This window comes from Cyanistes caeruleus, chromosome 2 (assembly GCF_971803275.1).
Source record: "Cyanistes caeruleus chromosome 2, bCyaCae1.hap1.1, whole genome shotgun sequence".
In the NCBI taxonomy this organism is placed as follows: Eukaryota; Metazoa; Chordata; class Aves; order Passeriformes; family Paridae; genus Cyanistes; species Cyanistes caeruleus.
In genome coordinates this window covers 10,918,799-10,946,702 of record NC_141702.1, presented here as the reverse complement: position 1 = coordinate 10,946,702, position 27,904 = coordinate 10,918,799, and the positions used below count along the sequence as shown (strand labels likewise).

The window sequence follows — 27,904 nt, the reverse complement described above, 5'->3', positions numbered from 1 at the left end:
GAAATTAGGTGTCTTCTTGACCAACCTGCTGTTCATTTTTTTAGGTAGTCTGAGGACTGATCCAGTGAATCAGTCAAGCAGCCAACATCTATTTACAAAAACTGTTTCCACTTTTACTCACGTCATTAGATGATGCACGCTTTTTTCCTCCCACTGCATCCTTCTGCCCACAATCTACACCCATGTTGTCACTATGAAGAAAATTATAAATGTGACAGATGGTGAAGCATGAATTCTTCACATTTAGGGCAAGCAGAAAAAGTATGTCCTCTTAAATGCCAGAATTTCAGTCTGAAGTTAGGCCACTTGGGGGCAGGAGGAGATCTAGCCCTTGTGGCAGGGTAACTCAGGCTACCCTGGGCTGAGGTGACAAAGGACATGAGAGGAAAGAAAGGACTGTGAGAATATCCTGAGCTGCTGACAGGGATGAGGCAGGGCAGCCACAGCTGTGAGCTTACAGTGGGAAGAGTGTGATAGGCAAACTTAGTGCAGATCATGTGAGGTCAGTGCATCGGTTTGTGCCAAACCCGTGGGACAAGTGCTAAGCCAGGCTTTGTTCCAAGGGCTTCAGTGTGTGGACACAATCGGTTCACATTACCAGGAGTTCACAAAAGCTTAAGCAAATTGTTAGAAATTAGGAATGGAATAGGGGATTTTAAAATGAGAGCTTGGTGTGCTCCTCTATAAAATTCACAAAAACTGGCATAGTTGTGCACGGTGCTGCAATCACTCAAATATAACAGCAGCAGTGAAAAATAGTTTAGGCAAAGGCAGAGATGTGGGTAATTCTCTCTGAAGGCTGAAGAAATGGGGTCTCCCACGTCTGGTAAAGCAATGATGGGGAGGCAATCATGGTAAACTTGATCCAGCCTAGAGTGATGCTGAGGAGGCCATAAGGCTTGATTGTTTAGCAGGAGCTAGAAGGAAGGCATAAAACCAGGCAGGAGGCTCATTCACTTACAGTGCAATTAAGTGCTGGAGTTCCCTGGCATAGGATGCTATATATAGCACAATTTAAGAGGAGAAACAGACAAACTAAAGCAAGAGAAACCTGCTGAGCTTGGAAAGTCCCTAAATTATGAGCAGTGGAGGTAATGCAGTTTTACTAGCTACCTACCTCGTTATTATGCTCTTGTCTTGGCACTTGCTGCTTGTATTTGTCTTTGGGTCTAGCTGGGTTTTCTGTTAGATGCAGTACAACCACTTCAAGGTAGGAACACTGTGGATATGAGTCATTCTGGGCCAGTGACCTTTCCAACAAGGAGATCAGAAAGCAATCAGAAGGGCTGTAGGGACACTGCCACAAAGTTGTTGCTCCGACATTCGTCTCTTCCTACCACCCATTCAACCCTTCCATCCTGCTGTCCTCACTGTAGCCACCTGTGTCCCCAGCAGCACACTCTAATAGCTGGCATTGCTCTTTGTCCTTGCTCAGCAACAGCTGTTTGTAGGTTCTCTCATTCTTTTCACTGGCAAGTCTTTGTGTACCCTCTTCTTTTCCAGAGATATTCTTAGGATTTCCCACATCCTCCTAAGGGCAGAGTTCATGATTTCCATATTACTGTATCATTTCTTGTAAACAAAGACTAAACCTGTTCTGTCAGGAAAATCAGTCTTCAGGGACTGATTTTGGGATCTGAGGGCAGATGGCACAGCATGGATCACATCCATACACCTAACCACTTTCTCTGCAACACAAGTTATCCATATCCAAAGAATCTACTGGGATTTATGTACTCACCTTGAACTGGGCTCAGCTGCCATCTGGGGAAATGGTAGCTGGCATAGACCAAAGGTGTGCTAACAGCTTACTCATATTGACAGTCACATTGGTTTTCTCTGGGGCACTACTGTGGCAGCATTTTAAAATTGGAACTGGATTTCAGAAAGGAAAAATATTCTTAAGTCTGATCAGATCAGTCATGATTCAGGAGGGAGTGCCACATACTTATAAGAAACCTCCAGAGATGTCCCATTGTAGACACTTAGGTAGAAACAGTTGCTCCAGATGAAAATTTTCTCCTTGACCATGGATAGTCTACAGTTCACATCTGTTCTAGATAGGATCTTAGGTCATGTTTCATCTTGGTCTGTAAAGCCATCCTCTAGCAATACACTGATTTAAGTAATGTTCAGTCCAGTGTCTGTTTCATGTCTCTTTCAAGGGGAAAGAAAATATATGTGAAAAGACTGTGTTTGCTCAGTAAGACTGTAATTATGGTTTTAGAGTTTGGCATAATATTTTTATACCTTTCTTGATTTATATAAACAAAAACAAATGGCAACACATAGAAATGTATTTTGAACTTTAAGAGATGTTAAAGTGTGTGTTAGCTTATTAACTAAATAGTTAACCAATAAATTTCCAAATTTTCATTCCTTTTATGATTGTACGCTGATCAATCTTAAAAATATGATCTAAAAAAAGACATGCTGAGATTTTTTTCCCCAACTGGCTCATAGCAAGGAAGTTGACAAATGAAGTGATTTTTAGGGAGAAAAGTTTATTTTTGTTTTCAGTGCATTAATATTTTCATTATCTTCAGTAAGGCAAAGTAGATTCTCCAACTTAAATATATATATATATATATATATATATAACATTAATTATTGCACATGGTTATGTTATAAGGTCCAGGCTGAATCTTACTCTTTTCAGACATTCCACAAGTGCCTCTTCTAAGTGTTTAATCATTTTCATTGCTTATCTAATGTTCTCATTAAGTTAACAGTCTATCTACAAGTGTTATACACTTAAAAAAATGTATGTAAGTTAAATGTGCTTTGGTATTATAAGGTTTCTTAGCAAAAATAAAAACTTCAGTAATAAGTATTTAATGAGAAAGTTTAGTCCAAGCATTGTACATGTTAGCTGTTCTTAAATCACTACAGAAATGGGTTTGGACTGCAGCTTTTCATTTCAATATAAGTTGGTGAGCAACCAAATTATAATCAACATCAATAAAGCGTACAGGCTAGAACAGTAAAATGCTGTTGAAACAAAATGGTTCATGTCAGTTGAACCAGGGAGATAGATTCCCATGTGGCTCATAAAGAAAAGGAAAATAGCCCTAATGAACAGTACATTGAATCCAACCCTCCAGCCCTTCCTGAGGCAAATCTTCCCTTGACTTCAAGCCATGTTGTTTGTGTAAAAAGTTGACCAGGACTGGTGTGGGAGATTTTGCTTATTTCCAAACACAAACTCCTTCAATCTTCACAAGTCCTTTAACTCTGTGTGTGTTCTTGTGCCTGCTCCCAGTGACTGAGGCTTGTTGTGCAGAAAGAGTTGTGAGTTATATTTCATTCTCAAGCCTTCTTCTGTTGTTGGAAATATTTATTCTACCTTGTTTTAATGTGGAGTTCAAAGCAAACAGGAAAACATCCCAAAATTCAGAATCACAGCAAGTACTTATTTCACACTAGAGATCATTTTGTTCTGTGTCCTCCTGCTGGGGCTGCATTACTGGGTGGCAATGAGATGTTGTTGGGCCTTTACTGAATAAAGACATTCAACTGTTTGTCTTTAATTCTCTTTTAAAAAATTTATTTTTGAAATGTGGGGAAAGCATAGTTTTTTATTGTTTGTCTTTAAATTACATCTCAAGCTGAAAAAAATGGAAGACAAAATCTAAATAAATGTATGTAAAAAAGCTACACATCAGTGACAGCAGAAATATCATAAACCTCAATGTCACCTAATCTAAGCAGAAATCCAGGCACTGCTTTCATGTTGAACTAGATGCATTGCTCAGGATTCATCAGAATGCCTCCTTGACACTCAGACACAAAACTTGGTCAGGATTCACCTGACTAAATGTATGCTTTTTCACTGGAAATCTCTAACTAGAGGTAGTTATTCAAACTAACTTTATCATCTGTTTTGTTCCCTTTATAACATCTCTTTTGTAGTAGAGAGAAAGAGGAACCTCTCAGGATTAATAACATACTAACGTAGTTTTCTAAAATGGGTGAGATAAATCCAGCCCTCTAAGTGTCTTTTGACCTAAAGCAATCCTGCACAGGCTGCCTGAGGTTCAGATATCTACACTGTAGACAACTAAAGTTAAATGACTTGTCTTCTACACAAAACATTTAAGTGTAGAACAAATAATTGGACAATTTAATGTGTTGAGCAAAAATCTCTGACTAAAGAACAGCTTTTGTTTGGCTGAAGCACATCTTTATGAATCACAGCCAATATTATTATGAAAAGAAGGAGAATTCACTACTTTCCCTTGTAGATTCTTTTTCTGACTAATCTCCCTCACTGCTGAAAAATGTGCCTTATTTCCAAACTAAACTTGTATGATTGTAGCCTGTATCTACTGTTCTTCTTCAGGCTTTTTTGTTTTGGTTTTAAAGTCCTTTAAGTGTTTAGAGTTTTTTTTCTAATGAACATATATGGATACATGTTCAAGCCACCCTTAAATCTGTTATAATCTAAATAGATTGAGGATTTCCAGTGCCCCACTGTAAGGCATTTCCTCCATCCTGAAATGATTATTAAAGTCCTTTCTGCATCCTTTTCAGTTTTTCAGCTTTTTTTTCCCCCCCCTAAATATGGACACCAGATGTATATGCAATATTCTAGTATCAATCTCATCAATATTAAACTCAGAGACAAAATCATCACCCTGCTTGCATTTGCTACTCAGTTTACACAACAAAAGGTTCATATGTGTTTAGAATTACATTAGGAACTTCTGTTCTGTTGTTTATCTCTACAGATTCATTTTACAACTGCTGCAGAATCTTGGCTGTAGTACCTGGTTAGTTGAAATTGTCTCACCTGGCTAAAGAAGTCACCTAATTTTGTGTATCATTGCATTTGTCATTCATAGCTGTCACCTGCCACTATTTTAGGAATATTTTACATCTCATGTGGTCAAGCTTCAGCCAGTCCTTGTGAGCTGAGACTAGGGGTAGAAGTGCACCCCATGACTGGTAACTTTAGGGAACTCTCAGCCCATCTTAACCGTATAAATCTACTGCTTTATCAGCTTAGTCATTTTTTTTTTTTGACTGGGATTGATGTCCAGTAACTTGCCTAATTCAAAATTTTGTATATTGGCTCAGGATTTGTACTTTTTTTAGTCTTCTGGAATTTCACCACTATTTCAACATTTATTCAAGAGCAACATTAGTGATTAAGCTGACTCCTCAGGAAAATAAGGGCTCTTGGATTCAAGCTACCCAGCCTACTGATTTAAAAATATTAAACAGACTTTGCCTAAATTCCTGCTTGCTACTTGAAGGACTGGAAAAATCTTGATCATCTTCATGTGAAGTGATTAAATGAACTTATTTTTCTACAAGGCAATATTTACTGAAACCTTCTCTATGATTACAAACAGATTTAATATCCTTACCTAATGTCAGAATTCTATCACCTCTGGCACTTCTTTCATCTTTAATAAAACTTTTAAAGTTATTGCCCTTTTTGATATAGACAGGAATTATTTTCCCATGTTTTTAGTTTCTCATATTAATTATTTCATTTTGTTGATAATTTCTCATTTTTACTGCTAACCAAATCTACCTTTTTTTTGTTTTAACATTATACATTGCTTTTATACTCACAGTTTCCACAAAATGATGTTGGGATTACAGCCAAAGTTTATTCTTTCTTGATTGTGAAATTGTAGGGGTTTAGCCATTTAATAAACTCTTCTATGAGAACGTCCAAGTTTCATTCAAAGTTCTCTGCTTACATTGCAGTTTCCAGGAATTTTGCTCATAACATTCCTCACCTTTATTATGAAATTATGCCTTTTTTAAAGCAGAAAACATGCCATTATAGGGAATTGTCTTTGTTTACTTTCTTAGAAGAGTGTAGATCCTGATTGCTCATCTCTAGGCTGTCACAATCCTTCAGTATAGAGAGACAATTTTTTGGTCTAGAAGAGTAGTTAACCTGTATTGAACACCAAAAGGCTGTATTTAAGACAGCAAAGAACAGAATTGTCATAGGCAATATCTTTAGGTGAATAACCATGTAGTAATTTTTTAAGACTCATGGTTTTCAGCTGTTTGAACTGAACTTCCAGTATTGTTCCAAGTTGGAGTTTACACATAGTAAGATGAATTATTTTGTTGGGTTGTGTAAAATACTTTGGAAACAATTAAAATTGTTGAGAGTTTTGTCACCTGTATTTTAATAGACCCCCATCCTGAATAGATATTGCACAAACCAAAATGACTTATTCATTCAACTCCTTAGATTTAGGCACAGAGAATAACAGCAATCCTTTATGCCTGATAAAGTGATAAGCTCTCTTAAAAGCAACTAGAGCTGCAGTGAACTTTGGAAAACAAGCCCCCTACAGCTTGTAAGTTTTATTGCCATTTTCCAGGTGGGCTCATAAGGAAAAAGGAGGCCTTAAAATAATGGAAATAGCCAAAACACACTCCAGGGTAATTCAGAAATTTGAAAGCACAGGAGCCAATTCAAATGTCATGCTATGGTGAAGATGCAAGGCAGAACAACAGTCCTGCATTTCACTGAAATATGAAATTTTAATTTTCACTCAGTGCATCTTGGAGAAGACATGACAAGGAGGGCAAGTGCAGAGACAGAGGTAGCAAGAATACTAAAGAGGTATGAAAGTATATGATTATTCAAAATTCAGGCCAGATTGTGGGTTTCCTATCAGTTATGGAAGAAAACAAATTTGTTAATAGATGAAGCTTGGTTTATATAATGAAGATGTGACTTTTCCTTCCTCCCCTCCATGTGAGAGGGCAAAGAGTGGGTATGAGAAACTACAAAGTGATTTTTACAGCAGGATATTCAGACATCCTTCTGCAGCTGTGAGATGACTTGTTGGGCCTGAGTCATGTTTCCACCTCTTCCTGAGTATGAATTCCTGTGGATAACCAGAATCCAGCCATTAATTAAATCCTAGCCTCCAGAGGGAGGAGATGTCCCACATAGGAGCTGAAGTGTAGGTGTGCCCCACTGCTCTGTGTGTGTGATATCCACTGATAGTCCAGAAAACAAAATGAAGAGTGTGCAATCTTCTTCCAGTTGAATTGCTTGTGCAATCCACATTATCATATCTGGCTCCTATCCTGTCCTGAATGTTAGGTACTTATTCCCCACTAAAGATCCCAAAGTTATGGGGCAAGACCTGAGGTGTAGAGGGGTGGGTCAATTATTTCAGGTCTACATAAGAAATCTTCTTTTGAACAGAATTTGAGTCTCCTGAGTCCTGATTTCTTGAGTACAGGTGGTAGCACACAGGTCCAGTTTTAATAAAGAAGGCAAACTGCCCTGCTCTGCTCCAATTTTGTGACTAAATGACATGTAGAATTAAACCCAGTGCTTCCTGGCTATGGCAGGTCCATATGCAGAGCATCCTAGGCGGTTTCTGATGGACCACACCTACTGTAGGGGCTTGGTAGTTCTGCACACAGCCTTGCTCCCGACTCAGTAGAGGAACAAAATGCAAAGATAGTGGTTTAGAGGAGTTTATTGGTACCAAAGCATGGGGCACACAAGGCACACGGTCTGACTTCATCTCCATGTTCATATGTGTATAGATCTCCTAAGGGAGACCCTTACTGAGCAAGAAGAAAGAAGACTGAAACATACCAAAAAATATAAAAATTCCAGTGGAGGAGAATCAGTTTCTAAAAGAAAATATTTAAGAATATTTTCTCCCTAAAAAGTTTCAGTTTTCATGTATTCTGTTTTATTATGAGATCTGGAAGAAACTGACCAGGAAGAGAAAATAAACTGCAAAATGTGTTGTAGAGCTCGGGAGGGAGTGGCACAAAAAGTCACTGCATTTTGATGTGTTTTTTATGGCTCCCTCTAAGAGATTTTTGTGTGTAAATAATGTAGCCGAGATCACCCAGAGTAAAGTAAACCTTTTCCATCAGATGCTCTGATTTCCTGCAAGAGCTGTTTGTGTGTGTGTGTGTGTTCCCATATAGCTCAGAAGAGCCAGTGATTTCAAACACATTGAAACAGTATTTGAGAATTATTTCTGAGCCCCCTAGAGTGTTTGGTGCTTTGTAAAACAGAGGAAATCCTAGCTGCTATTTCAAAAGCATTTTGTTGTATTTTCTAAATTACAGAAATGGAGAAACCCAGCTGCTTTAGGGACTGGAGTAAAGAGGTACAACTTTGTTATCATCATAGAGTTATTCCCCATCTAAGTCAGATGGGAATCAGATACAAAGATGTCATGTTTAAAAGTGATGGGTTTTACATTTGCTTCATCATCTTACCCTGACTTGGTCAACTAATAATGAAAGAGGAAAACCACAAATATGATATCCAGAAGAGATGCTATTGCTGTTCCACCGATCTGATTGGGCAGGGCAGTTTCAGCACACAGCCTCAGTTACATCAATTACCACAAAACTCAGAAGGTATTTGGCATCCCTCAATGAGTGGCAAGGAAACGTTGTTTCTTCATAACCACTTCAGTCTACAAGCCGCACTCTAATGATCCGGCACAAACTTTGAGGAGCATTGACAGTTCTACATAGCTCTTTTCTGACCTCTGTGGAATATTTGATGCCACAAAGGGTTTGGCTATAAGTTATCAAGTAATTCTTAGGGAATTGTTATGTTCTCCCAGCCCAACCTATCTTCATTCTGGGAGTAAACTGTCATTTCCATTAATGTCAGTCAGAAATGTTGAGGGTAGACCTACATTTTGTATTTCATAGCTGACTTTCCTGAGCTTCCAAAGTAATGCAGTCTATGCTTGTTTGCAGCAGGGCTAAGTGCTTGCCTGGATTAGTGTTTATTAGGTCTGTTGATCTGAGGTTAGACCACAATTCGTCCACAAATGAAAATATTTTTTGTCATCTTTCCCCACCCACAAAGGTCACTCTTTTGAAGAAGGATTTTCTGGATGAGTAGAGAATTCATCACTCTCCAACAGAGCTGTCCCTGTTTGCCATCATCCCTTTTTCATTCAAGTCAGTGCTGTCAGTTACATTAGTTGTTTCCTGAGCACTACTTTTACCCAATAAAGGAAAACAAATAAATAAATTGGAAGCATGTTAAGCAATGTCTCTCTTTTCCTTCAGTAAAGAATAATGGAACAATTGTGTAAATAAAACTGTCATTTTCATCAGCACATCAGATTCTGTGGGATTTGGTTCCACATCCTTGTGGCTGCAGCCTGTCCTACTGCATGGCCAGCACAATGTTCAGTACTTTGACCAGAGAAGGTGACAGTGCCCAACAACATCAGCACATGCTCTGGGAACCAGACACCACGAGTTTCCACTCTATGTCAGTTGTGCTGGCTGATGCTTGTATTTCCATGAATTCAAAGCCCTATTTTTGAGCAGAGGGTTATGCCATAGAGTAGAACAGCATTTTTTCACTTTCTGATAGATTATAGTGTTCACACACTCATTTGGAGTGGGAAGGGAACTGCCTCATGCAGCAAGAAGGCAAACTTTAACTATTGAGTATCAAGACTCAGTATGTCATGATTTTGACAGCTCAGAGTCTTTCTCAAGTGGTTATTATAGGGCAGTTTCCATGGTGAATCACACATAGGACTGAAAAGTTTGAACTTGGTGTACCAGCAGCACCATCAGACATTCATATGGATCAAGAATGGATAAATTGTCATCTCCTCTGACTAACCAGTCTAACACCAGTGCCCTTGAAATATAGTGTAAGATACATTTATGGACTGCTTTTGGTTGCACATGGCAGACCCTTTCAAAAATGTTTTTCTCTCAGACTCAAACAGTATCCTTTGAATAAGTTTTAAAATACAATCTGTACTGACTTCATTACGGAAACACTTATAGTCTGTAGCTGGATGCTTGTGGTGGAAAAACACTAACTGCTTTGGCACATGCTAGGTGGATTGGGAGCTGTGAGATATATTATCCAATCAAACATTGCATCTGGTCAACTGACATCCCACAGTGCTATAGCTGAACTAATAAACAAGGTATTATCTTTATACTTGTCATTTACTACGATTAACAAGAATGAATGAATGCATTTCCCCTGATTAGACAATTTGTGATCAGCAGTGAAGGTAAAAATCAGAACATAAATGGTTATCATGTCATTTCATGCTTAGTTTTGTATTATCATTTGGCAGAATGCTATGGACCAATTTAAAACAGCTGGCCCGAGTGAACTAAACTAGTTTAATATCCGGGATATATCACCAAGGGGATTACTTATTAAATTATAGGAAGTGATATTAGATTTCAATAGTGGTTTACTATTCAGAATTGTTTTGCCTTACAACAAATTGTAGTTTTTGACCCCAGAGTTTGTATCTTTCATTTTAATATGGTGGTAGTTTATTAGAATCATAAATATTAAGATATAAAAGTTTATTATCCCAAAATTTCAACAGAGACTCTTTGGGAACAGTTATTCCCAAATGCTTTTTTGATGACAGTAAAATGTACTGTAAGCTAAGTGAAAACTTTTATTTAACAGTTAGCTACAATGCTGTTTCTCTGTTACGTAAAAGAGACCACACCATTTCATAAGAAGCAAGCTGTATCATTCCATCTTCATGTAAGGTAAGATTTGTTACCATTTTTAAAATAGTAGGTCCAGGTTCTCACTTCCTACTATGGTATCACTATCAATTTTGATGTAATTGCTCCTGCACTGGTTTAAATGAGATCAATTACAAATTCCAATCTTGTTTAATAACAAGGAGAAAATATGTGTTCTGGTTTCCTCACAAAATGTGCATAATTTTTTTCTGAATGTCTTCTGAAGGATAGGAAGGTAAGGAAAAATTCAGACCTAAATGAGTAGATTGACAAACTAAAAGGAATGGTTTTGTCTAGAGCTGAGTAATCTCTGGTGGGCCTCATCATTCCTGCAGCCAGTCCCATATTTCGGTGTGCGCTCTTGGACAGCAGCTGTACTGTACTCATTTACTTTGTCCTGAGTAGAACACAGAACAATTTCTCAGTGAATCAGAGTGAAAAATATGCAATACATTTGGCTAAAGTTTTGTCTGCTCTGTGACTTGTTAGTCTCCCTGCACAGGATTCATCTGACTGGCTGGAGATGTCTATAACATAAAGGCTTTTTTTTCTTTCTCAAGAATTCACCCTAAACTTCCCTTCCATAAATGAGACAAACAGGCATTTCTGGGATATGAATCAGCTCACAGTCATTTAATATAGGCCAGAGGAATTGTGTTCCAAAATTGCTGACTTATTTTCATGAGTGATGCAGGCAATCTGTGGTGACTTGCTCACATGCAGTTATCTAAAATGTTGACATTAAAACTGTGCAAGCTGTATCTCACTGCAAGACCATAGTATATCCACCGGGTGAAAAAACTGCAAACTACCTCCTTTCTCAGCTCTCAGGGTATAATCTCAAGACTGAAAGTGATTTAGCAGTTTAGTGGAGAATGTAATCAAATATGATAGGCTTGACCAAGTAAATCTTCCCAGAAGGTAGGAGAGCTTCTCTGTGTGGTGCTCTCTACACTGTGAAGAGGAATGCACTGTTCAGCAATCACAAATGATTCATGACACTGCTCAGTTGGCTCCCACTGGGAAATTTACACATCAACAGTGCTTCTGCAAAATTCAGTCTATAGCATTTGGTGGTTGCAGATGCCATATTCCAGAGAGGAAATGACATGACTACCCTATAGATAGTAATGTTGGATTTTGGTCTCCTCTGCACTGAATTTATGGGCAATATTAAGATGCCAAATTCTGGTGGCAGTTCCAGTATATAATGGTACTGGATAAAATATAGTGATTTGTAGTGTGCACTTCATCAAACTGTGTGATGAGTAATGCAGTTGGATACAAAGTTGTGTTTTCTTCCCTACCTTAATTTAACCTCCTTGTTGAGGAGATGCTAGGAGGCAGAAATATCTCCATACTTTTTGTGCAAGTGAAATTTCTCTTCATTTGAGTAGTCATAGCAAAACTGTCTGGCCTTTTCTACTTTGCTTTGAGTACAAAATATTTCCACTGAGCACTGGTTTATGTATGCTGAAACTATGATTTTGATGTCTTTCTGGGAAGGGCAGACTGAAGGTTTGACTTGTCTTTTTAGCCAAGTACCACAGCAATAACTGATATTAATAAGGAGAAGTTGGGAGTGATTGTGCTTTTTATCTGTGAAGCTTCACAGAACAGAGCAAGTGGAACAACTCCTTTGCTTATATTTTTAAAAGGTCAGATTCCAGGCCTGTTATTCATGGTTTATACTACTAAATAGAATCTTCTTCTGTATGAAATCTGAGCAATATTCACACATAACATTGCATGCAAGCTGGGGCCCAAACCCCCTTCTATCCACAGCCTCTTGCACTTGAAATAATTTGTGATTTATGCTTGAGCTGTCTGGAACTATCCAGCTAATATTGGGATTTCGTTTCCATGTAAAAAACCACCTAACTATGCAAGAATTTAAAGGCTGGACATCTTCTAGTACCCATCTTTAAGTTCCCAAACTGGCTTGGAACAGGCAAATTCTGTAGTTTTTCTCCAGGAAATCATCAGTGAGCAGTCCAGTGCACTGCAGAAAGAATTATGGAAAGTATTACCTTAGGTGTGTGCAGTAACAGTTAAGAGGAAACAGTGCTTTATGGCTAGAGAATCTGAATTCACTAGTTCTAGTGCCAGTCTTCTATAGGTCTGTCATGAAAACATATCCTCTGTGTGAATTTAGCTAAAAATTGGTGGCATTCTAACAAATAAGAAACTTCTGACTTTTCTTACGTGCTTTGGTATTATGTTTTAAGCATGATTTCCTTTCTTTCATCCTCACAGTAACCCTCATAAAATATTCCTTTTTCTGCCCGTCCCTATCATCCGATTCCTTAACCTGTGATTCATTGTCTGGGAGCTCTGCTGGGAATATTGAGTCAGGTTTTCTTCTTCTTTAAGCCAGGATGACTTGCACTGCTACTGGATGTACTACTAGCACATATGGCAAAAACACCTGCTCCAAATTCTGTATTTCCCTGGAACATCTCTGGCTTACACTTTGAACTGCTTTTCAACTAATCCCTTCCTTTAAAGAGATAGGGAAGATGATGGTGGTTCTTTGAAGTTTTTAAACAGTACCACTGCTAGGTTTTTTGCTGGCAAATACAGAAGCGGGTTTTTTTGTAGTGGATTCATAGCTTTGAAATACTTTGAGTGTGGCTTTGTAGTAAATTTGAGATCTGAATGTGCATTTCCATCACAAAACTATTAAATACAATTGATCTTTATTTTTACATTTTTCTTTTTTTCATGATTTTCATAATGTTTTAATTATAAGCCTGAAGTGTATTGTTACTACAATATGAGTAAAGATGAGGATATTAGAAAAAACAGAAGAACAGAACATACAATAAATGTGAAGCAATGTGGAAAATTATCAGGATATGTTTTTCATTAGATAAATGGCAATTACACTTTTATGCATGAACATGTATAAATGGCATTAAAGACTTCAAAAGATGACATTTCTGACAGCCAGCACTACAAACTCAAGCTGAAACATGGGAGAAAAGTTTTTTTTAGTTTTCACCCTTTCATCATAAGAACTAATAAAAATATTCCAAAATCAGAACATAACTGACATCTTCAATGACACTCGAAGCAGAGGGGAATCCATCTTTCTCCCCACATTCATTGTCTTCCTGCTGCTGACAACAGATATGTCACATATCAGATTTGCATTGCTATTTTTCAGACAACTTTGAAAAGCAGAACTTTACAGCTAAACCTAAGGAAGTAAATCTCTAAGATTTTGGTCTAGCTATTTCAGAATAGTCCAAGTGTTCAGATCAGTATGTAAAGGGTGACAAAGATTTGAGTATAATCTTTCAATCCTCTCTCATTTTGAAGATTTATTAAAATTGAAAAAAGCATCCATTTTTTCTTATGCATTGTATTTGGAAATTTACATGGAGTCTTCGGACACCATGGATATTGTAAATGACTGAAAAAAACTCTAATGCTACACAATCTAATAAGCAGAAAAAAATCATCTATCCAGGTATTCCCAGAATATTGGGGTGTAGATGGATTTCACAGGGAATTATATGTCAGAAACATCACAGAAAAAAAGATTGGTATGGAATCCGGCAGTTTTTCTCAAGTAAGGAATTATCAAAACATTGGACAGAGGGTTTGACAGATGACATATAATATCTTCATATAAAAGTGAGAGTTACACCTGCTTTGCCTCTATATATCTTCTGCAAACAGGAATACAGGGCACATTAGCTGCAGTCTGTGGGGCAAATGTCATTTTGACCACTGTCAAATTGTGAAGCAGAGCAAAAATCAGGAGATCTTGCTGTATAAATAACCAGCTGAGACCTGAAACTGAGTCACAAACATTGAAGAGCAGACACAGATGGAATCACATCTCACATGCTTACCAGTGTAAGAAAGGGGAGCTTGGTAATTTTATGCAGGCTTTCCCATCCTCCCCACTACTTGGCTTGCAATGAACTCTTTTTTTCTTGTCAAGTATGCAATTGCCTCCTTTGCAAAGGACATGACATAAAGCATTGCCGTGTTGTTTGAACTTAAAGCAGTAAAAAGATAGCAAACTTCACAATAACTAAGGTTGGTCATTCTGGCCTTGGTTCAACAGTGCACTTAAATATGTGCTCAAGATCATCCCCATTAAGCAGAGCACTTAAGCACATTCTTAATTTTTAACATATGTATAAGTGCTTTTCCGAGCAATGATAGATTTGAGCACATGCTTGTGTGTCATACTGGATTGGGGCTAAAATCAGCACATATTAGTTCTTTCCAACAAATCAAAGCATCTGTTTCAAAAATAACAATGGGTACTTCATAGCAAACAGCTGTCTTCATCTACAAAGTGTTTCAACCCAAGGCATGACTTGTTGTGCATAATAAGAGAAATACTTTTTTAAGATGGATTCAAGTTTTCAGAAAGGTATTGGTCCTTTCTAAAGATGAAAAATGAAAAAAAAAGGTTTTTACACCTTTTGTGTCTGTAAATATTTTTATTTTTTAAATAAGAATAACAATATATGGATCCAACTGAGGCTTAAGGAAAAAAAGAAAAATATTACAGTTTGGATTTCATGTCACTTCAGTGCTGTATTTAGAACAGCTAGAATTTCAGTTTGCTAAAACATTTCCAAAGCTATGGCTATTTTCATTTTTCCACGGGCAAAGGTTTACATATTTTTAGTGTCAATTCACTTTAATAAATAGGCACCCTTTAAAAAGCTGTACAATAGAGAGAATAATAGTTGTAATGCAAATCATCTAGGGATTAAGGACTAATAATATAACACCACTCATCCCAAAGTATTCCTAAACACTGGAATGACTTTATTAAAAGATATCAGTCCTGAATCACTCACTCTTTCCCTTTTGGGGTAAACCACAGTAATGATTTATCAAGGCATAGCATTACATTTAAGAACAGAAGGAGAAGGATATTATCGTTGACTGCAACAAAAGAGAGAATTTTACGTACTGTAGACAGAATAATTACCCAAATTGGAATTGGCCAGGGCAGAGGAAAAAAATGGAGGAGGTGAACAGAAGGTCAAAATGAAGAAATGGGTGACTTCTAGAGAGCCATTTGTCACCTAAAGGGGAGGGGAGGAGGGGAGAAAGGAGCAGAGAAGAATTATGATTCTCTGTGGAAATCAAAGCAAAAGTATGCATTCCTGCCTTCAACATTGTTGTTTGGTAATACAAGGTTGTGGGGAGCTTGACAGAGAGCCAGAAATAAGTTTCTTTTACCCAGAGAGACAAGACAGATATATCTGGGAAAGAGGCTTGGGAGCCCTGTAACATGCTGAACTTGAGCCAAATATTATTGGAAAAGACCTGGGAGAAAAGAGAAACTCCAGGCACGGCACTGGCTTTCTTTGTTGGAAAGATCAGATCTTTTTCTGTGTGATTTGAGATGTTGTACATATGAGCATGCATGTGTGTGTGTGTGTGTTTAGGTGGGGGGGGAGGTATTTTGCTTTTAGGAGCAGCACTTTACCAAAAGGAAACACATCTGCACCTTCGGCCATCTCCAGACTTAGGGGTCAGCAGAAATTTCTCTGTAAGCAGTTCAGACCATGTATTTGTTTGCCTTCAAAGCCACAGTGGCATCATGATGTTGAGTGAAGACTACTCCTGCTACTGAACTATTCACATTCATGTACGTTTTGGAGTCTCTTGCATCCACCTGCCAGGGAATTGCAGTGCAAAGACCATTAGGTTGAAATACAAAGGTCAAACTATACTGTTAGAAGATTAAACAGAAGATTCTCTTTCTGAGAGAAAGAACTGAGTTCCTGACTACTAAGGTAGACTCAGCAATTAGAAGGTCTATAACAATTATTCTGGGGTTTCATTATTATTGTACAAAACAAAAAGGTAGAAATGGAAGACCTAACTGTTATGCACACTGCATATCTTGCAATCACAGCTATTTAGGTCATATTTGAGTCCCTATTTACTGAAGATGAATGATTTATCATTCTAAGTAGAGTAGGAATTTGGAAATCTAATTTTGCAAATTCTTCCATTCCAAAATATGCTTTCATTTTAATCCATTTGAAAGCAGCCATAACAAAAATGGTTTGAGCCAGTAAAATGTTGTGTTTTGATAACAGAGAGATATTTTGCTTCAACCTTTTTTATTACATCAAATAACATTCATTTAAAAATGAAAAATCATTTAAAATAAAACATTCCTTTCTGCTTGTTATCCAAATTCTTCTTAACCTTTTTCCATTCTAAGTATAAATGAACCAGCTCTGTATGGCCAAATGTGAATTAAGAGTTTAATGAAACTTCACATAATCACACAAAAATGGGACTTTGGTATGAGAATAAAAGAACACCTCTTTTAATTAGCATGAAGAAACCTTGACTGAGGGAAAGTAAAGCCTCCTTGGACTGTGAGATAGCTGTACAAGCCTGGAGGCAGGAGTATTGAAAAAGCTTGACCTTAAATTCTCTACCATTAGAATTGTCTTGCTTCCTTACCTGAGAAGGACATTTAAAAGGAAGAAAATCCACAAGTTTTTTTCTTGACAGTTTTAGTCTGAAGCATATGTAATATGCAAACATATAGTAGACACTCTGGCTGTTGTAACCTTGTTCTAATTTTCATCACAGGAAAATGCAACTCTGGCTTTTGTGGCTTCTTTCCTCCTTTACTTCTAATCTTTGTCATTTTGCATGCTACTAATCCCTTGTGAGCCCTTTGATGTCTAGTATGGCATTGTGTGTACTTATAATTTGAGTGATTATTCTTTCAGCTGTTTGTCTCCATTGATATGTTTCTGAATAAAAGGCTGCTCTTACACCAGCTTTGCTGAGGTTTCTGCTAACATCCAGCATAGCTTCATAAATAATTATCCCTATCTATCTCAAGCTTAAAATGCAGAAAGAGTATCTTGCACTAAAGATACTAAAGATTGGATTGGATAGGCAGGTTTTCTTTATATCATTTCAGTGAAGAAATCTCCTTAATCCTGTTATCTTCAAACTAAAGGCACATTTTTAAAGTTACAGCAGCTCTGACTAAACCATTTTGCAAGTGTCCTCTACACATGTGTATTAAGAAACTTGATGTTCTCAATCTGCATAATTGTTCATCATGGCATGATGTATCCCAGGAATTTGTGTGAGTTTAATTCTCTACCTGTCTCTGGAATTTTTTTCTCCTTGAAAAAAGGAATGTAAATAAGTCAGCCTCCATGGAATAAATTATCTTTAGAGGCTGAAAGGTATTTCTCTTGCCAAGTGGTTTCCCTGCCACCCCTGTTTGTGGGTGATCCTATAAAAAAAGAACACTTTGATCATGGTGATCAAATATCCAGTACCAAGCCTTTGTTATCAGAATGACAGCTAAGAGAATACATCCTATACAGTCATTCATACTTAGTTACTATCCCGACTTTTGACAGGCTTATTCACTACACATTTCTTTTAAAAAATGCATCGGCTAGAACTTAATTTTTGTTGTGTTAACATTAACCTGGAGGTTTATAATCCTGCCTGCATTACACATACAGCAATGATGTGGTGACAGGAGAAAGCCAGACATTGAATTTGTACCAAGACCTGTACAGCCAAACTTTGCAGCTCCCTGAAGCTGCATTAACTCTAACACAAATTCACTGGACTGTAGTTACATCTTTTCTACTTATGCCTGTACTGGCAACTTAATAGTGCTAGGATTTGGTCTCTGGCTTTGAAGTCAGCATGCACAGCCTTGCTAATTCATGCTGTAAAAATATCTTATCATTGAATGGTTATTGTATGAATGGTATGGTTATGCTAAAACTGATGTGTGAACAGTTAGATTCCCAAAATGTTCTGGGCAATCTTTTTGGTTTTTTAAGTATGGTATACAGACTGACAAAATATCCATTGAAATTTGCAGTAGCATCCAAGAAAATCTAATTCTTGCACCTTGGTCTGGGTCCTACCAGCATTTGATTAGTCACTAGAGTCATAATCTGAATCCACCTGAGCTCTTCCTCTTCAGTCTGTACTGATCCACGAGAACAATTACTGCCTGCCAATTAGCATTTCCAGGTTATCCAGGCATCTTTCTGCATGATGAATTTAGTGATATAGTAATGAAACTGCTACTGTTTCAGCACAGTTCTGTTTGTAATGTGTTATTTCCTGTATATTTGTGACAATAATAGTCATTGTATTAACACAAAATCAAAAAAGTAAGGAAAGAGACATAGGGCTAGCAAGTGAAGAGAGGAAACAGTAGTGTAAGAAATGTGCCATGTTTTAGCTAAAATTTCTTGTAGAAGAATTTTCAGACAATCAGTATTCAAAAGATGGTGTTTATCTAAATGCTGCTTCATGGCAATGTTAATCATGGAAATAATAAATGTCTTCAGTGGGTTTTTTGTTCTACAGAAACTTTCTCATGCATGACAATTTTGTCCAAATTGTGTTTGGACAAAAATATAAGGCAGTGTTGGAGGGAGCAGTTATTGACTGAAGAAAGCAGAAACTTGCCTGTTTTCAAGCCAGTGGAGGAGAGGTGACAGAAGTTAACAGAAAGAACGACTTCAACACAGTCCTGATAGAGTAGTAAGGGGGAAAAAAACCAGATAACCTGCCTTACTTATACCTATTGATTTCTTTGCAGAGGTCTTTTTACTTAATGATGCTTTCTTCACCAATCAGCAAAGACTGCAAGCACAACATTTATAAGCTGGTGTTCCATTGAATCAAGTGAAAGAATTTTTCAGAAGCTGAAACCCAGAGTTACTTTAGCTGGGCCTCTGATAAACCTTAGAACCTTGCCAAGTTCATCCCAGGCACAGCACAGGGGTAGGTCTTACATGTGCTCCTGTGATGCTTTAGCCCATAGATTCTTTGGCTTAGCTTCTGAAACTTAGAAAAAGTCCCATGTGAAAGATCCCACAGCTTCTATATGGGCAAAAGTAAAGTTTACAAGTTTATTTCTTCTTTCTCAACAGCAATGAGTACCATCATTCAACAAATTCCTACTGCACATTTTTCAGTGATGTGGCCTTACTTTCTTGGGTTTCTTTGTGCCTCTGGATCCTGTCTGTTTTGCTTTATATGAGAGGTAAAACTTCATAGATTAACCCATGGGTTTCCAGTCAGTCATGTCATAGCTAAGGCACCAGGCCTGTAGGAAGACATTTTTTAAGTGAGACCTGGATCACCTGTAAATAATGAGAGGAACAAGTGAACCCCTCCTTAGGGGGTCAAGCAATCAACAGGAAGAGTCACTGGTATTTTCCTGAGGTGCACAAGAGGCTTTCAGAAGAGGCTGAGAACTCCTGACTTACTAAGACAAACCATGAAAGAGGCTGGGAAGTGCAATGCCCAGATATTTCCCCAGTGAATTCTTCAACAGATGCAGAGATGGTATTTTGACACAATCTGAACCATAAGACTTGGAAGCAAATTTGGCACTACTGTGTAAAAAATGAAATCTTCCCTTTTATGTTTGCTTAACTCTTCACTGTGATTATATGGATAATGAGTGTTATGAGTAAAAAATATTTTTACAGATCATTACTACAACTCTGGGTAAGATTTTTGTGCCTACATTTCTTTGGCATTGACATTGACATCAAAGAATAGGGAAGAAAACTAATGAAAAATTATATTAATTATATGAGATAAAGATATATAAAGACATTTTTAAGAAGACATGAAAGATCTGATTCTGATCTAAAAGCTTGGGGTTTAATCACTCAATTAATAATCCAGGTAACAGTTTTGGTTATTTACCCCATAAATTGTCGTTCACTGCTGACAGGACTTAAGATATTTAAAATGAGTCATCTATGCCTAAATCAGACATACAGTTCATCTTGGCAAGTCTTGGATACTTTTATTACCTTCTTAGTACTATACTATTTTACTATTAATCTAATTAAAACTGTAAATACAGATAAAAATTTTAAAGTTTCATGGTTTTTGTTTTCAAAAACCATGAAAACTTGCTTTTCCTTTGTTGAAACTTCTCAAAGTGTTCACAAACACATGACCAAGAAATTTTAGAGCATTAGTCTCATACTAATAAGTAAATTAAATACTTGCAAGTGAAAAGTGGTAACTGAAATTCTTTACCTCTGTGCCTATATTGTGAAATCTATATTGTTATCATTTCTTTAAAGTCTCATTACTTTAGGAAATCCAAATAATTTTTAAAAAGAAAAAAAGGTGCATAACAAAGCTGTAGAAAAAAAAAAATCTTCCCACTTCAAAAAATAAGGTCTTAAAATAAATAAATTGTAGAAATTACTTTGTATTTTCCCTGATGGGTAATAGCAACATGTAACAGTCAATATATTATGGTTCTATGCATTGGTTCCAACAAATGCAGGCTCAGAGATATCTAATATATCTAAGTAAACAGCTGATTGAGAATAGAAGGGAAAACAAAAGCATACAAATCTGTTTGTTTCAGAAGGAATTTTTTTGGTTTTTTTTCCTGGATGGTTCATTCCAGAAGTGGAAATATTTGAACTAAGTCATGCTAGCAATGATCATAGCTCTAGCTTCTTTTCTGCAATTTATTATAAATTCTTTTTGGGAAAGGAAAAGTTTTGTGTATTTTTAAAAGTCAAAACATGGCTTTAAATATTCATATTTTCTGAAAGAAAGCATATTGCTTTTCTATTGAGTCATGCTATGGGAATAGAACCCAGACCATGCTGCTGGGATTCCTACAAGAACTTTCAGTTGCTTGTGCATATTGTATAATCTGAGAATCAAGGGACTCAGCTGCAGTTAATTTTCATTTGCTGTTTGTATATAAATGCTTTTAGTACTTAAACTAAATTCAGATCAATTAAACTAATGTTGTTTGACATAATATTCCTTGTTCCAAAATCAATATCCCTTCATTTGACAGACTTATTCTTGAATTCAGGATGTTTATTATTCTTAAAGCTTACCTATAGACCTGGTTTTTGTCTTTGATGATGTAAACCAGTTCTTCCTTATGTACCATGAGCCAGAGTATAATGGGGTTCAAATTTCTCTGGTAAATAGCTTTAATTGTAAGATCATGTCTGTTAACCTCTTGCCGTAGTGCTAACTTCCTATCCTTTCTGTTGTCTTTGCTATTTCTCTGAGACCATATTCTCCCAAGGAAAATACTTTTTTTTTTATAGTATTCTGCTACTGAGGATGTCTTTTGTCTGAGATCGTGGTATTTGGTGATGAATGGTCCTCCACCTGGTTTCAGAGGATGAATTATTCTAATTTCATTTCAATCAGTAGGTTACATAGAAGTCCATAGTCAAAAAAATCTTTCTCCAGACTGAATTTGATATCGTTTGTGTCACTGCCCAGAGATGAAGGAGGAAGGAAGGGAAACTTCAGGGAAGCACAAACTCTTTCAGTGATCACTGTCAAACACTGAGGAAGGTGCAAAGTGCTGGTTTCCCGAGTTTCACAGTGATCCAGGGCTAAAGTGAGTCCTGGAGTCAAGGCAATCCTTGTCAAGGCTCTGCACTGCTTATGTTACAAACCCATTCACAGACAGGAAAGCTCTTGGAGGGAAAATCTGTACCACCAGGGCTGGCACTTTCTTGTCCTCCCACAAATAAAGCACTAATCACAATTTGCCACTCAGCTGTGCATTTCTGCAGATATATCTATAGTAATGTCTGCAAGAGCTTGCCTGAATGATGTCTGGCTAGGGATTGAACGGAGTCCTTACGATTTGGTCCACAAGGAGTATTTTTCTCAAGCTTTAGTTCTGAGAAGACAGAGCAGGGCTCATGCCCTTCAGATCCTCTTTACCCTCCCACTGCAGTACTTATAAATCTTGTGATTTTGTTTTGTCTGGCCCTTGTCCAAAAGCAGACCTGTCGAATGAAAGGCAGCTTTGGGATAATTTATCAATGTAACAGTGGGAATAGTGGGCTGAACAGTAGTTTTGTGCTGTTACCAAGTGAAACCACCATGAGCAGTTACCTAATTGGAATAATATGGCACATGTTCACATAATTGCTCTCCTTTGATAACTTTACTTAGGTCATGTTTTCTTAGTTAATTATCATTAGAAAAATATCTAATGAAGGTAACAAGGACTAAGGGTTGCAAAAAATAATGTATATGGGCTGCAGTGTGACATTTTCAGACACAAATATTTTCTTTACATTAATGGTAATAGAAATGATATAACTTGGCATCAACTGCAAATGTAATCAACAGCTATAGTTCCCAGGTATTTATTATGACTGAAGGTCAAAGTGGAAGAGGGGTTATTAATGAGGCTTAAGGCAAACTGTCTCAGTTATGCTGCTGGAGGGCAGAGTCCTGACCTCCTCCTCCTCTGCAGCTCCCCAGACCTCCAGACACAGATGAGAAATGAAATCTTACTGTTTCAGGTAGATCCTCTCAAGCAGTCAATCCCTGAGAAAATATGAATGAAATGGGTATTGTTCAATGCTTAGAACAAGAATGAAGATAGCATGGCTGCTGATAAATTACATCATACTGCTGGGAGACATGTGAGAGAACACTACTGTTCTGGGATACACATTCAGAAAAAATCCCAAATGTTTCACCATTCCACACTCTGTTCTGTGGAGAACAGTTTAGGTTTTCTGACAGGGCACATTCTCTATCAGTTTGACAACTGTTTTTATTGAGTAAAAATCTATAATTTAACCTACAAGATCTTTAAAAGTATACTTTAACCTTAAAGATACACTGATGAACTTATTAGTATGTATTAGGCTGGTATCTCTCACCTTATCTCAGGTGCCTAATAGTTAGAGGTCTAAGCTTGACCTGAAGACCTCAGACTCACTTTATAGTCAGAAGGAAAAATGGGCATTCCCAGATTGCAATCCATCTTATTTGAGCTAAGTACACAAGACAGGACAGACGAATTGTGGCCTGGGTTTGCTTCCACTGAGTATAACAGGAAGCCAGGGTAACTAGCAGAGGTTTAATGTTGAACTTTTGAGTGTCTACATAAAGGTAGAAGAATTGCACCCTGAAGTTTTGCACACTAATAAATTAAAGAGTAGAAAGGAGCATGCCCTGCCACTTTGCTGCCACGCAAACAAGCTTGGATGGTAGCTGGCTGCTTTTGACCCAGGAGTGCTGCTGCTGTTCCGAGCAGTCCTGGAGCGAGGGAGGCTGTTGTGAGCAGTCTGGATGTGGCTCTCGGTGTCTGAGGGCACAAGAATGGATGCAGGCCTTTCCCTGCCAGCCAGCTGCAGTGCCAGAGCATGGCTGTGGGCACACTCACTTTTATACCATGGACATAAAGGCTTGGTACCTACAGGAATCAACTCCTAACAAACCTATTTAACCAGCTCCAGAAGTCACTCTTTCCTACAGATTTCAGAGGAGACGATCTTTAGAGAGATATAGGGATAGAAACTCCTTCTTCCAGTTTCCAAGGGCCTTCAGAAGCCACAGAAATCTCTTTTCATAAAGCAGGCAATGCTAATCTTACTGATAGAAAATAACAAAAATGTGAGCAACTGTGTGACAACATCTAACTGAAACATTATGTTTTAAGGCCATAATTCTGTTCCCACTGACTTCAAAGCTACAGGATTGGGCCTGAAATGTTTCTGAGTGTTTTTTGGTTTTTTTTTTAAGAAATGATAATGGCCAGAAGTGGAGTTATTTTTAGTCTTTATGAGAAACAATAAATAAGACACTATACTTACTTTTCACTGGAAATTTTGAAACAATCAGTTCACTTCAGGGGAAAAAAAAAAATTAAAAAAAAGAGGCCCTCTGTACTGAATTATTTTTTTCCACTATGACCATGAAGACTTTCAAAGAAGCCTGACTCGGGACAGGCGATGCAGGATAAAGCCAAGCTACTAAAACATCTTTTCTCTCCTTACACATATGGGGCCTGTACTTTCTTTGTATATTTCGTCACTGGGAAAGAAAACAGCTGTGTTCTCGAAATGCCCATTTCTCTTTCCTGGTAGGTCAATTCTCTTTCATGCATTGTGTTTGGCCCTGCTAGTATCCATGAGTAAACCTGTGTTTTGATTAATAACATTTTGCTTTTTTTTTTCCCTCTAAACTTGCTTATTGGCAGGGTGGTTTTCATTAGCCAAGCCAGTAACTAGAATCAGTTACACTAACTAAACAAAGCAGAGAGTAAAACTGTGGAAAGATGAAGATAATAAGAACTAAAGACCACCATACACAAAAATTCTTCAGCAGAAATAACCACAACAAACTTATGCCACCATCCTTTTTGATTTATAAATTATATGAAAAAAACAATGTCCAATTCTGTGTTGCTACTCTCCTGGTAGAATCCTAGAATTATTTAGACGGGGAAGGACCTCTAGAGGCTTCTAGTACAACCTAATAATAAAAACAGTGTCAGCTATGGGAACAGACCATATTTTATCCAGTCAGATCTTGACAGCTTCCAAGGGGATTTCATTGCTTCTCTTGACAGTCTGGTCCACTGCTTCACTTCATGGGGACTGAGTTTGTCATGTTGCAGTTTATCTTTGCTCTTCCTCTCCTCACCATTGTTCTTCAAAGTGCTGCTTTGAAGGGCTTGGTTCTGTCATCTCTCCAAACCCTTGTTCAGGGTCAGCCAGTCCCCTTAGTTTGGTGTTGTCTGCACACTTATGCAGACTGCACTCCAACATCTCCACCAGGTCACCAGGGAAAACACAACACGACAGGCCCTGTGACAAATCCCTGCAGCAGTCCACTAGTTACCAGCCTACAGACAGGGTATGACCCTTTAAACCATGATCCTCTAGACCCAGGACCCAATTATAGACCCAGTTATATCAGATTTTAACCACCTACTTATTCATCAGTACAAAGCATGGCATCCTAGCTGCAATGCTAAAAGCCTGGCTAAAATCCAGGAACATTGAAAACTCTCACCTCATCTACCTACTCTTCACAGAAGAAAACCAGGTTGTTGGGTGTGAATTTTTTCAGTAAACCTGTGCTGATTTTATAAGTTGCATCTTGTCCTTTACATGCCCATGGACTCCAAGAAGACTTGCTTGATGATTTTCCTAGGGACCAAAAGGAGACTCAACATTTTGTAGTCCTTGGATAACTCTTTTGCCTTTAGCTTTAAAAATATGCACAGTATATATTTAAATATATATATATATAACAGAGTATATACTTCCTTATAATCTTTGGGGTCCTCCCCTTATCACCATGACATTTCAGAGATGATAGAGAATGATCTTTCTCTGACACTGGCTGTCACTCTCAGACACAGCCTATATGGTCTCAGGCACCACAGGGATTGAGATCTCTTACCAGAGTCCCTGACTTGATCTTCATTCACTGCTTTTACCTCTTGTGCCTTCCTGTAGCCACAAAACCCTGGGAACCTCTCCTGGTGAAGACTGAGACCAGGAAGGCATTGATCCATCTCAGCCTTATCCATGGCTGCTGTCACTGAGCCACCTGCCCCATTTAACAGCAGCCCCATATTTAGTTTTCATTCAGCCTTTTATTATTAAAAGTTCAACTCCAAGTGAGCTTTGACTTGTTTGACACATTGCTGCATTCCTGGACAGCTTTGAAAATTTTCCTTTGTCCATCCATCCCAGTTTCCATGTTGCCCATCCAGATGTCAGGCAGATTAATGTTTCCCATTAGAACTGGGGTTTGTGATCTAAAGTCTTGTTTTCCTTAGAAATGATGGAATTTCACAAAACAGGTTCTGATGGAACGGTTTTGCCAAGAAATTTCATTACTGAAACGAAACACTAACATGGATATTTAATTATGGTGCTAATAGCTATGAAAATTACTTATTTATCCTAACATTTTTGATGGATTTAAATCACATCAGGTACAGGAATTTTTCAAGATAATTATGAGTAATTTTTGCAACAAAGAACTCAGGAATGCCTTATATTTTTTTGATGGCTCATTATTAAATATCAACAGTTTAGGTTGGAACAAATGGTAGGGTTTTGTTTAGATTCATTGCTAAAGACCAGACTGCAGTATTCACTGTCACGGTGACTAGCTTAAATGAAAAGGTCTTTTTCACTTAGTTCAACATGATTCTTCAAAAGGTAGCATTAAGCTCAGTATCAGTAAATTTTCAACTCAGTTAAGACCAAAGTCACTATTTCCCCTTCTTTCACTAGAAGGAAAGAAAAAAATGTAAAAGTTGGGTGAGCTTCACAGAGCAATCTGGCTCAGCAGAGTGATTGGTCCTTTTCTCCAGAAACCAATAGAAATGCTCCAAATTTAATTGATATTTGAATCCTGTCATACTTTTCAGGACTTCTTCAAGAATGTGAAAACACTGCATCTCATTTGAGTCCAACCTTGGGCTACTGAAGGTCTATATAAAAGTTGGAAATTATTTAGAACAAACTGTTCAGAGTTCTAAACCCGTGACCTTTCCCCGATTGCCAGAAACAGAAAATAATGTATACATTTCGAGGTTCATGAAATATGATACCTTCTATTTCTTTTGCAAATGTAAGAGGAATTCTCACTACAGAAACATAGTTATAATCTCTGCAATTTCAGGGTAGAATCATTGTACTCATTATAACTGGGATATGTTAAATACTTTTACTATAATCAAAGTAGGAAGAAACTAATAACAAAATTCATGAAAGTTCTGAAATGCCTTTTACATGTTGCCTACCTCCCAAGTGTTTTTCCAAGTTCTAAGCTGGCAGCATTATACTGGTCTAGTTATCTTCTTACTCAGACAGATGCTTGTAGGCATGCTTAAATGGGTTTAAGTCCTAAAATCCACTTAATTGATGCTTGTCCTATTTGGAGTTTTATAGTTCAAGTATTGTCTGGCTTCTCTGGCATATCAGAAGGATTTTTTGTTTGTTTTTTGTTTGGGTTTTTCTGTTGGTTTTTGTTTTGTTTTTTTCAGCAGTTAGTCTTATCTTTCCACTCAGAACTAAAGCTGGTTTTGGTCAGGGTGTTTTCTAGCATTTTCTTTGATGGTTCCAAAGCCCTGCACAGGAGTATGAGGCAGTGGGCAGTGCAGATCCAATCATTATGCTCCTGAGGTAAAGAAATGAGATGTGTGAACACAAATTGTGCTGTGCCATGCCTCAAGGCCACACCTGGATTTCTAGCAGGACTTACTAGTATGGACATCCTTTCTTTCCTTGGCCAAGCAAATCCTTATTCTTTAAGAGATGGAATCACCAACTCATAGTATTTTATGGCTAACAACAGGGGAATATTTTAGGAGACAAGACACCAGAATCCAGAGATCTTATAAAAAATGAAAGTGTAAAAACAAGGGAAGAAAAATTCCCTCCCTGTATAGCATCTAACCCAGGTGTGCAGTATTGGGAAAAGGTAAATATACATTCAGTCTGCCCAAGGGAAAATAAGTGTGGACAACATTCTTTGACAATGAGGAGAAACCTAGGCCACAATAATAAAGTAATATTAATAAATAAATTAAATTAAAAATAAT

General features: G+C 37.5%; 1 long non-coding RNA gene across 1 annotated transcript; it reads left to right on the top strand.

The window, feature by feature from the left end:
* The first annotated feature begins 912 nt into the window (after positions 1–912).
* Positions 913–8,126, top strand: LOC147654603 (uncharacterized). The gene is made up of 3 exons (XR_015282503.1): positions 913–1,091; positions 6,535–6,601; positions 8,086–8,126. It is a non-coding gene; the product is annotated as an uncharacterized LOC147654603 (long non-coding RNA).
* The last annotated feature ends 19,778 nt before the right edge of the window (positions 8,127–27,904 follow it).